Here is a 12,879-nt window from a genome sequence, read left to right as displayed (position 1 = left end):
TTCCCCCTCTTCCACCTGGAGAAAAGGGGCTTGTCCCATCCTCCAGGGCCATGGGGAAGATGGGTCACCGGCCAGGGTCCCCAAGGGGACAGTGCATATTAAATGGGGGCAGCAGAAGAGGATGCTGAAACTGTGTTCAGGATATCTTAGCCCAACCTCCCCCCACCATCACCCAGACCCGAGGGGACAGCTGGGTGGCCTAGCCCAGAGCAGCCACTAGGCGGCAGGAAAAGCCCAGCAACTCAGCCAGCTCCAGCTGCTCCCACCACCTGCTCCCACCACCATCCCCACAACCTACCCACCCACAACCTCTCTTCCCTCTCCTCCCTCCAGCCCATCCTCACTGTGCCTCCTGCCTCCCATGATGGGGCCCCTGAAGTCTTCATTCTTCCTTTTTGCCTTTGGGAAGGGGAAATGCCACTAATAGCAATGATAATAATTAGTGCCCGTGATTGTTTGAGTGCTGGAGGGGTCCCAGACATTTCACATGCATTATCTTATCTACTCACACATGAGGTAAGTAAAAAAACAAAAACACCTCTCTCTCTTTTCAAGAGGAGATAGAGAAAGCATAAATAGATTGCTCTCAAACCCAGGGTCCTGACCTGGGAGTGTTATCTAGTGGGTGTAGGCGTGGGGAGGAGGGGAAGGACCCCTCGGATGCATCTGAGCTGTGTCCTTACCACCCCCTCTCCCCTCCCCAACCTCTTGAGATTCTAGGAGGGTGCCTTAGTCTTGGGGTGAGTGTGAGGCTTTAAAACTTTACACAAGTGATTCAGGCTCACAGAAACCCCTCCCTGGCTGAGAACCACGGCACCCTCACCCCCTGGCTCTCCTCCAGGCTCCACAAGGCATTCTGGGCGCTCCCCTTGCATTCACAGGGCAGTGTGACTGCGCCCCATTCAGGCCCAAAGGCAAGCCCAGCCCAGAGGGCCTTTCCCCACTGCTGCTTCCACTTCCAGCCTGGCTGCCTTTGGCCTGCTCCAGGGTTTTCACAAACATTCATGGGGGCATCTCTCGGTATGCTGGCACACCACTAGGTTGAGGGGTGGAGGACAAGTTGAAGATGAACAACACAAAACACTCCTTCCGTGTTTCATTTGTCTAAAGCTGGTCCTCCCATCACTTCTACGTATGGGGTCCCATTTAAAAAATAGCCTGATATCCAGAAGAAAAGGATATCCATCTCTACTGCTGTTTTCGTCACATTAGGACATTGGAAAAGGTGGCAGTTACAGGGAAGGGGCACCAGGAGATGACACCCAATCCACAGTGAAACTTCTTGAAATCTTCTTTCTCTGCCAGTCTCTCAAACAAGATAGCTGCTGCCCGATGCCCCTGCTCCATTCCACATCTTCCAAACTCCCTCAGGCTCAGCTGTGAACCTTCTCATACTTAAGGATAAATTAATAATAATTTATTATTAATCAATTAATTAAGGATAATTTACCCTTTTCTAAGGATAAATCTAATGAGCCTCCCCTATTTTCCTGCTCATCCCATCACCCCTCATGACTGGCAGAATTAAGGCCCAGAAACAAAGCCATATTTCTCAGAAGGGGGAAGGGGGAAAGCCACGGATGAGATGAGAAGCCTGTGTGAAGGGCACCTGAGGAATTCCCTGGTGGTCCCGTAGTTAAGAATCCACCTCCCAATGCAGAGGACACAGGTTTGATTCCTTATAGGGGAACTTTTATATGAAAAGGCAAAAAGTTATGACACTGAAAGATGAACTTGCCAGGTTGGTAGGTGCCCAATTTGCTACCAGAAAAGAGTATAGAAATAGCTCCAGAAAGAATGAAGAGGCTGAGCCAAAGTGAAAACAATGCCCGGTTGTGGATGTGACTGGTGAATAGAAGTAAAGTCCAATGCTGTCAAGAACAGTATTATGTAGGATTCTGAAATGTTAGGTCCATGAATCAAGGTAAATTGGAAGTGGTCAAACAGAAGATGTCAAGAGTGAACATCGACATTTTAGGCATCAGTGAACTAAAATGGACCAGAATGGGTGAATTGAATTCAGATGACCACTACGTCTACTACTGTGGACGAGAATGCCTTAGAAGAAACAGAGTAGCCCTCATAGTCAACAGGAGAGTCTGAAATGAAGTACTAGGTGCAATCTTGAAAACAACAGAATGATCTCTGTTCACTTCCAAGGCAAACCATTCAATATCACAGTAATACAAGTCTATGCCCCAACCACTAATGTCGAAGAAGCTGAAGCTGAATGGTTCTATGAAGACCTACAAGACCTTGTAGAACTAACACCAAAAAAAGATGTCCTTCCCATCGTAGGGGACCGGTATGCAAAAGTAGGAAGTCAAGAGATACCTGGAGTAACAGGTAAGTTTGGCCTTGGAGCACAAATGAAGCAAGGCAAAGGCTAACAGGGTTTTGACAAGAGAATGCACTGGTCATAGCAAACATCCTCTTCCAACAACACGAGACAACTCTATACATGGATATCACTAGATGGTCAATACCGAAATCAGATTGATTATATTCTTTGAAGCCGAAGATGGAGAAGCTCTATACAGTCAGCAAAAACAAGACCAGGAGCTGACTGTGGCTCAGATCATGAACTCCTTAGTGCAAAACACAGGCACAAATTGAAGAGAGTAGGGAACACCACTAGACCATTCAAGTATGTCCTAAATCAAATCCCTTGTGATTATACAGTGGAAATCACAAATAGATTCAAGGGATTAGATGTGATAGAGTGCCTGAAGAACTATGGATGGAGGTTTGTGACACTGTACAGGAGGCAGTGATCAAAACCATCCCCAAGAAAAAGAAATGCAAAAGGACAAAATGGTTGTCTGAGGAAGCCTTACGAATAGCTGAGAAGTGAAAGGCAAAGAAGAAAAGGAAAGATGTGTGTGTGTGTGTATCAGTCGCTCAGTTGTGTCCAACTCTTGCAACCCCATGGGCTGTATGTAGCCCACCAGGCTCCTCTGTCCAAGGGATTCTCCAGGCAAGATACACCCGTCTGAATACAGAATTCCAAAGAATAGCAAGGAGAGATAAGAAAGTCTTCCTAAATGATCAGTGCAAAGAAATAGAAGAAAACAATAGAATGGGAAAGACTAGAGATCTCTTCAAGAAAATTAGAGATACCAAGGGAACATTTCATGCAAAGATGGGCTCAATAAAGGACAGAAATGGTATGGACATAACAGAAGCAGAAGATATTAAGAAGAGGTGGCCAGAATACACAGAATTATACAGAAGAGATTTTAATGACCCAGATAACTTACACAATGGTGTGAGCACTCACCTAGAGCCAGATATCCTGGAATGCGAAGTCAAGTGGGCCTTAGGAAGCATCACTACAAACAAAGCTAGTGGCGGTGATGGGATTCCAGTTGAGCTATTTCAAATCCTAAAAGATGATGCTGTTAAAGTGCTGCACACAACATGCCAGCAAATTTGGAAAACTCAGCAGTGGCTACAGGACTGCAAAAGGTCAGTTTTCATTCCAGTCCCAAAGAAAGGCAATGTCAAAGAATGTTCAAACTACCACACAATTGCACTCATCTCACACACTAGCAAAGTAATGCTCAAAATTCTTCAAGCTAGGCTTCAACAGTACATGAACTCAGAACTTCAGATGTTCAAGCTGGATTTAGAAAAAGCAGAGGGAACCAGAGATCAAACTGCCAACATCCACTGGATCATTGAAAAAGCAAGAGAATTCCAGAAAAACATCTGCTTCACTGACTACACTAAAGCCTTTGACTGTGTGGATCACAACAAACTGGAAAATTTTTTAAGAGATGGGAATACCAGACCACCACCTTACCTGCCTCCCGATAAATCTGTATGCAGGTCAAGAAGCAATAGTTAGAACTGGACATGGAACAACAGACTGGTTCCAAATTGGGAAAGGAGCACGTCAATGCTGTATATTGTCACCCTGCTTATTTAACTTATATGCAGAGTACATCATGCAAAATGCCAGAATGGATGAAGCACGAGCTGGAATCAAGATTGCTGGGAGAAATATCAATAACCTCAGATATGCAGATGACACCACCATTATGGCAGAAAGTGAAGAGGAGCTAAAGAGCCTCTTGATGAAAGTGAAAGAGGAGGATGAAGAAGCTGGCTTAAAACTCAACATTCAAAAACCAAAGATCTTGGCATCACTTCATGGCAGATAGATTGGGAAACAATGGAAACAGTGACAGACTATTTTCTTGGGCTCCAAAATCACAGCAGATGGTGACTGCAGCCATGAAATTAAAAGATGCTTACTTCTTGGAAGAAAAGCTATGACCAACCTAGACAGCATATTAAAAAGCAGAGGCATTACTTTACCGACAAAGATCCGTATAGTCAAAGCTATGGTTTTTCCAGTAGTCATGTATGGATGTGAGAGTTGGACCGTAAGAAAGCTGAGTGCTGAAGAACTGATGATTTTGAACTGTGGTGTTGCACAAGATTCTTGAGAGTCCCGTGGACAGCAAGGAGATCTAACCAGTCCATCCTAAATGAAATCAGTCCTGAATATTCATTGGAAGGACTGATGCTGAAGTTGAAGCTCCAATACTTTGGCCACCTGATGTGAACAACTGGCTCATTGGAAAAGACCCTGATCCTGGGAAAGATCAAAGGCAGGAGGAGAAGGGGATGACAGAGGATGAGATGGTTGGATGGCATCACTGACTCAATGGACATGAGTTTGAGCAAGCTCCAGGAGTTGGTGATGGACAGGGAAGCCTGGTGTGTTGCAGTCCGTAGTGTCGCAAAGAGTCAGACATGGCTGACTGACTAAGGGGAACTAAGATCCCATGTGCTGTTGGGCAATTAAACCCATGCAGCATTAACTACTGAGTCCACATGCTGCAACAGAGACCCATTGCAGTCACAGTTTTTTAAAATGGAATAAAATAAAACTAAAAAAGGAGGTGTCTGAGCTGAGCTGTTTAACCGCAGGCTTTCTTATCCAGTAGGGGCCAGTGTGTGGTTCAGTGCAACCTCTGGTCACTGGACAAAGCCTGCTGACCCTACATTGGCAGCTTCTTCCACCTAGAGGGCAGCATCTTTGTCATTCTCTCTGACACCACTGACAGCAGGAGGAAGCGGTCCACATCCCCCTTGAGATATCTTACATTACAGCTACATCACTTACTCCATGCTTTTACTCCACCCACCAAAAGCCCAATCCCTTCCTTAAAATTCTCAAGAAGCCTGACATTTAGGGTCTAAACCCCCCACCCCCATGACTCCATACAACCAAACTGTCCTGTGCAAACGATGAAAATCCAGGTTCAAGGCTGGCTGACTAGGAAAATGAGGCTGCACTCCTGGGAGGGGGGCTGATCTCACCTTTCCTCAAGCACCAACACCTTGGCACTGTGCCAGCCCGGAGGCAGGGAGACAGCTGAATAGAACATAGGTTCTGTCCTTCAGACCAGAGATTATAGTCAAGTAACTCCAGACACATGAACAAATATTTTAACACAGAAAGGAGCATTTGTTTGGCTGAGAGTGGCTGGTGAAAATTCTAGAGGTGACTGGAGGGAAATCCTTGAAGGATAGCAGTTCTTCAGGTGAAGAGGGTAAGAAGTAATGATCCTCCAGGTAGACAAGACAGCATGAGGGAAGATGGAGTGTCAGGAGAAGAGATGCCATGATCTGGGAACCTCAAATCATGCATTGTGACCAAGTGCCTCCAGTGTGGCGGGAGCAGGAGAAACGGCCTTGAATCTTAGGTTGAGGAGTTAAGGTTTTCGTATCTAGTTTAAAAGTCATCAGTGATTTAGGGAAGTGACTTAAGCACATCTTCATTCTGGAAGGACTGGAGAGGGGAAACAGGAAGCAGGAAGACCAGTTGGGAACTGCTGAAATTGTCCAGGTGAAAAAGGGGAAGGGTCTAAACTAGGCCATGGCAACGGAGGAGGGGTGCATGACAGGTCCCAGCTTCAGTGGGGATTGTGAACAAGAGTGAAATTGCAGTCAAAATTCCTCTTGAGAACCTCTGGGGAAGGGGTTCCATTAGAGATTAATAACTTGGTTTTTAGTACTTCTTCAGAGCTAGAGTGAACTCTAGTGCCTTTGGCTGAGCACCAGAAGAAAACGATTGGTCTTCAGAATCCGTATGGCACAAAATGCTTGCACTCTAAGAGACTGGAAAGGAACCAAAATAGAAAATTCACTTTTCCCATCTCACCCTCAATGGGGGGACACAGATGCAATGGAGGAGGAAATCTCCTGCACAGTTACTGCCATGTGCTTATAACTGAATTCAAGTAGGTTAGGAACAGGCATGGTAAGACACAACTGAGGTGAGACAGAATGAAAGTGGAAGCTGAAAGCAGACAAGAAACACAGGAATTGAAGGAGGTGGTTTCAGGTTTTGGGGGTGAGGAGGGAGGGAAGGGACTATTTTATTTGGGGCTTCCTCTTTCCAAAAGAATGCCTTTTCTTCTATGGCTTTATCACTCAAGCCAGAGAGGACTAGTACCTCTTCCCCAACGAACCTCACACATCGTCACTAATATGAACAGTGTTGATTTGAAATGATGAAAACCTATGTCTTCACTTTCAAGAAATGCCCACTAACACTCTTGACTGTTGGTGTTGGCAAAGATCTTTATGATCGACAAACTGTATCCAAATGGGGGACATTAGAGCACTGGAATTACTGATTCCAAGTTAAGCATTTTCCTTTGTAATGTTCCTCTTACTTCACAGTTTGGAGCATTTTTTCTTCGAGAAGGGAAGAGAACTTTCATCAGGAGTTCATGCCTTCACAGAATGGCTATCAACATTGCTAAGACATTGTTTCATCCTAATATGGACCTGTGACTTGGGAGTGAGCTGAGTGGGGCCAGCGGGGATCCTGAGACTCCTTCCTGGGGCACTCTAATCAACCCTAAGACAACGCCACAGCTGAGAACCAGGGTTTCAGCTCACTTGAGTGTGCTTTCCACGATGAGGATGCAGAGAAACTGCAGAAAACTCTCCAAAATGTGCCAAGGTTAGCACACCAGCCTTCTAAGTGGGGAACTTGGAGACAGACTGGGTGAGAAAGTTAAGAGGAAAGATTTGAGTGGCTCCAAGTAGCCACAATCAGAGAAACATTTCTAGTCCTTTCCTCTCCAAAGAGGACCGCTCAAAAGGGAGTAGGCTAGAAAGACAGGAGGGACACAGGTTAAACTCATGAAAAACCTTGACTGCCAGTCTAGACATAAACTAGGAATGTCCATTATGGTATGCAGTATGAACTCTCCCAAAATAGAGCAGAAAGGCCCAGAAAGCTGTCTGAAATTCTCCTGCACTTCCTAGGGAAGGAGAAAGTAGCTATGAGCAATGGCCATCAGCCTCAAGAATTTTCCAATCTCTCTGATTCTGACAAGAGCACTTCTGGATGTGATCTGTTTAGCTGACATCACAGGGATTCCCTGAGTGCCAGGGTGGGCCATCTGACCCTAAGTGGGTCGTTATGGTGTGGAGTCATGAGATGAGAGAGGGACTGAGAAACCACCACCCAAATAACATGAAATAATTTCTAAACATTTTTATTTCAAATCTCTTTTCACCCCTTCCGCAAAAAGACATGGGTCAGTACAGCAATCATAAAAAGGAGATACAAACACAAGAGTCAAATGTCTCCCGCACTGACACTTTACAAAAAACCGGGAATTGTACATGAGTTTTCCAAACAGGACCTGCAGCAGCTACTAATGTCCCTTTACAAGAGTCAACATGCCTATTAATACAGTATATACAGACACCCCATTCTGGAACTAATCTACAGGGACATCCCAACACCCCCCATCTAGCCCCAGAAAAATACCAAAACACATCCAAAGTGCATTTGTTTTGTTTATATCAAAACATCTTTCCCTTTCCCCACCCCACCCTCAGACCCTCCCACCCCATTTAAGATTGGCCTGCAAGTCTATTTTAACCATTTAGTAATTTTTTATAGTTTATGAAAATAAATTATACAGCAAATATTTTAATAAATTAAGCACAAAAAGGTTGAGGAAAGGAGAAAAACTAAATGGGAAGACAAAAGCCAGGCTGCGCTTTGGCTTGGAGGGTGGGGTGGCAGAAGAGGACGGAAGTGGTTGCAGGGGGATGTGGCTCCCCTTCTGGTGAAGAACTGGCAACCACCCCGAGCCCAGATTGACACCCCTCTTCATTGAGTTCCTTAAAAACAACCAAAAAATGTACAGCAGTGGCTGTGCCACGGGCAGCACCAGTTTGGGCATTCCAACAGGCCTGCCCACAGAGCGGTGCCTGGATTATGCTTGTCCCTTGGAAAAGGTTCTGGGCCTAACAGTGAGGGGCAGGTCCCTGTTCAATCAAGGGAGCACCAGGGATGGAGTAGTCAGACCAGCCTTCCCGCTCCACCTGAGCTGAGTAGGGGGCTTAGGATGCAGCTCAGTGCGGGGCTGTGTGGTTTGTGATCTCCTGGGTTCTGACCAGAAGTGTCCTAAGTTCAATTACACTCCATCTCCAGGAGCAACTAGGATCGCAGTCCAGCTGCGAGCAGACATTCACTGCCCAGACTGGCTGCCATTTGCCTGCCCCTCAGCATTTTGAAAGAGGGGGTAGGAGGGGGGAGGAAGCAATTCCAGGTACCCTCTTAAGAAGATGAAATGGGCATGGAGGTATGTCACAGACTCAGCATGCAGGACTGGCTTCCTGGGAGGGGGACCAGAGCGGGAAGGAATGGGAGAAGGGGCAGAGATGGAAAACAGGAAGAATTCAGGGGCACCTACCAGGAAGGTCAAGAAGCATGAAAAAGACAAAGACAATATGGAATCTGCATGTAAAGAAAGGTCTTTCCCTGGCAGATTATAGAGAATCGATAATTTAAATACAGTTCCTTACTCTATTTTTCTAACTGTAGTATCTGAGTCCCCAGTGCCTCTGTCTCTATGCTCCAACTCTCACCTCACACCTCCCAAGGCTTCACTCTTATCAAGGCCTCCTGCCATTTTGTGCTGAGCATGAAGACTTTAATGTCAAAACAGGATAGATCGCGGGGACTGGCAGATTTGACTTTGCCTTCTTGAGCTGTGTGGCCCAATAATCCTATAGCTATCATGGGGGGAGAGGGGCATGCTTTTTTTTTTCTTTTTATTTTTTAATAAAAAAGGTTTTACTCCCCAGGAGCAAATAAATCATTTTGAACTACTGATAAACACTGCTGCAGTGAAAAGAAAGATGGCTCCATGTATGCAATAGCACAAATTCCGTGTAAGAACAGCTGTGTCGACAATTAGAGCTAAAAATCACTTCTCCACTTCCCCCTTCCCCACGAACCAAACCAAGAGGATTCCCATAGGGAAAATGTCTAACTCAAAAGCTCCTCCCTTAGGGACAGGGGCATGTAATTCTCTTAGAAGTGGACAACAAACAGCAGGTCTCCCCTCAGTGGAGATGCTCTCCACACCCCCATTAGTGGCAAGACTTCTGCAAATAAAGACACACACATACGCACACACACAGACTTTCAGACCTCCTTCCAGCAGCAGAGCTGTACATCCCAGTGCTGAGGCCTCTAACTTCAGGGCTCAACCCCTAGGGAGAGGTGGCAGGGCAGCGGGGAATCTAACCTAGGGGGCAAGTTCCTCCAATTGCCATTTCCTACCAGGGTCAAGGGTTTCAAGCAGGCCATGTTCTTCTGGGTCCCGGGGTGAGGGCTTCAAGGCTGGCACCCAGCTTTGCTGTAGTCTCTCACCCTGGATCTGGGAACACTAACCACCCTGCCTCTCGCCAGTTCTTTCTGGAAGCATAGGGGTTCTGTGGCCATCCCCACGTCACTCCCAACCTTAATAAGGGGCTTGTGGAATCAGCCCCAGCGACAAGCATGAAAGCAGAAGAAACTGTGGTGATGGGCTCCCCACTACGCCTCTGCCCTCACGAGGCTGGGAGCTGCCACCCCGGGCTGGCTTTCCAGGATGTCACACTCACTGTATCTAGGCACAGGCAGGCAACCAGACCAAGGTCATTGCCAACTGTCCCTAAGACCTAGTCGTCACCTATTTATCTAGTCCCACACCAAAGACCCCATACCTCCTCACTCCTGTGTGACCACAGCACACGAAATTCAAGTAATAGCAAGTTGTAGCAGTAACTGTCACTAGATCACAGTGGTTCACACCTGTCCTGAGGAAGGTTACAGTAGATCAGTCATAAACAAGCAAAGGTTAAACAGGCAGATCCGAGGTACTGACATCACCTAGCCACAACCAATGACGGGTCCCTAGAAGTGAGAGCCTTTTCCAGTCTGTGAGTTGAAAATGCAACCACCAAAAAGGAATGAGTTCCTCCTGCAGACTGCTTTTCAATTAGCACCACACAGAACTGGCAGAGGGTCAGGGGCACGGCCGGCGGGTGAAGGGGAGGTGCTGACGACGGCCAGCTGCTCCTGCTCCCTCTGCTGACTGACTGGGCCGGTGCCCTTCCTCCTCACCTCTGGATGGAGCCTGTCTCCTCCGGCACAATTCTCTTCTGTAGCCACTCTACTGAGGAAGAAGTAGGGTATAGCCTGGGCTGTGACTCATGCACAGACAGGTCACAGACATGGTCAACACTACCCTTCCCGGCAGGAGAAAGAACGGTGGTTGAGGGTGGGTCACGCCTCCTCAGCTGGTTTGGTTTTGTACCTGAGTACAGATCCTCCAGTGGAAACCGCTGGTACCACAAAGGGTCCAGGGCTCTGCCTCCCTCCCTCTGGCTATGCTGAGAGCAGTGAAGCCCCCAGCCACGGGCAGGGCAGGGGCCCCTGGCTGACTTCTGGCTCTGGGCTCCACCTTGCCATCATAACCTCTCAGCATTCACATCTACCTGATGACTAGGAAGTTTTGGTCTAGATCACAGCACAGAAAAAGGATTCTTTGATGCCACTGCTCTAACTTGGGGCTGTGCACTGTTCAGTACACGCTGTGCAGGTATCTGCTTGTGTGCTCTTGTTCCTGCATTTCTCAGTGTCCTCCCCTCACCTAAAAACCAAAGTCCCACAGCTCCAGAGCTTTCCTAGACCATCTGGCCTTCCATGAACTTAGCCACTCTGAATTTCTTTAGAGCCAGCCCTCGATTCTCCTTTGCTGCGCTGAGTCATTCTCTAAATGTGGCCATCACCTAAAAGCTCCCTTAGGCCAGATAATATGTCTTCCACCTCTTGCGTTTTCCACAGTAGCTAGCCTAGAGCCACACAAGTGCACACTAAAACGTAATTTTTTAAAAAAAGATTTCAGATAGCTGCAAAACAGCCACTTGAGGATCTCAACAGATTCCAGTCAGTAGGCTTTAGGTGGGTGGCACTTTCTGCAAGATGGCAAGTTAATTTGCACATTCAAGAGGTGAGACCCATTGGTTAAGCCAATTCCTGGGATCACTATCTTAACTGGTTGGTAATACTACCATGACAGCCAGAGAGAGCAGAGGGGCCAAACAACAGAGCAGAGGTGGGCTGTGTTTATGCTACAAAGCTCATTTTGTGCATTACCTCTTGACAGCCAGGTAACAATGCAAGTTTCCACCCTATTCAGCTAAAAGGAGGAACGGTCATTCCACACGGGACGTAAGGCAGAAGGTCGATGCCTCCAGGTGAGGCAGTCCTATAAACCACCAAAACACTGGGGCCTCACCCTAAACCATCAGGAAACCACAAACCTGACATTATTTATCTCACTAGATGAGGCAGATTTAAACACAGGGGAACCAAAAGAGGCAGTGTACTGGAACACTTACTGCAAAAGAGTAATAAAGATCAAACAGCTCAATTTTCACATCTTAATAACAAACTTCTCCCCAGAGTAACTCTACAGAAAAGCAAACTCATACTGCTATGTGATTTGACAATGGCCCAGTTCAGAAAAGCACTGGAATTCTTCTCCCTCTTCCTCTACTTCTATCTGGAAAAGAGGCAGCTCTCAAATCAGCATCTGACAGACTTCCCAATGAAAGGAGGGCAAACAAGATCTAACTCAGGAAAATGTCTGAGTTGCTAGAAAGAACTCAGGAAAATAAACAAGCCTTTGCTCCCTCCTGTTTCAGACCAACCTAAGATGAGCTGTAATGCTCTCCTCCCTCTCCCTGATCTCAAACATCCCATTAAAGCTGAGCCATGAGGGAGCTTTCTCTAGGAAGAGCACAATAGTTTCCTTTCTCACCCTCCTCCACATTCCCTCTTACTAGCTGACAGACATATGGAGGTAAGGAACACTGACTCCTAAGTCATGGGTACCGTTTGCCATTAAGAATCTGGAAGCACGCTCCATTAACGGCAGCAGCCCGGGACTGGAGCTCTGAACTGCTCAGGTGATGAAAATACTACTGCCTTGACAGCTGGTAGAAGCAACAGGAATGATGTTACCATGACCAGAGTGAAATGAAGTTATCTCGAGGGAAGGGGTTGAGGGGAGAGAAACAGGGCTAACATGAAGTCATAGAATTCAGTAAAACAGAACGAATATAGCTTCTATGAGAGGTGATTCTGAAATTAGGTTCCTAAACCTTAGAAGGAAGGTATATGAGGAGTCACTACTTCCCCAGTGGGGCCATGTGCCAGGTTTTGTCCAGCATTTCTATTTAAGACTATCCACCCTCCTTTCTTTCCTGTTCCTGCTAAAGCTACCCATGCTTACAGAGAAGCAGGTTCTCCTCAATTAGAAACTCCCAACTTGATCTGCACTCTTGACTCCTTTCCCCTTCTTCAAGGTCAATGTGAAGACTGGAATTCTGCCTTTGGGACCAGCTGAATGATCATCACTGGCAACCTGCTCTCCTCTCCTTCCCTCCCTAAGACCTGCTCACCCTCAGCACCACTTCCAATCCAATGGGCACAAACCCCAGTTGCCTTTAGGGTGAGTCTTCTGTACCGAGAAATGCAAATATACAAAACAAAAC

Source organism: Bos taurus, chromosome 19 (assembly GCF_002263795.3).
Source record: "Bos taurus isolate L1 Dominette 01449 registration number 42190680 breed Hereford chromosome 19, ARS-UCD2.0, whole genome shotgun sequence".
NCBI classification, from domain to species: Eukaryota; Metazoa; Chordata; class Mammalia; order Artiodactyla; family Bovidae; genus Bos; species Bos taurus.
This window is presented reverse-complemented; position numbering follows the sequence as displayed.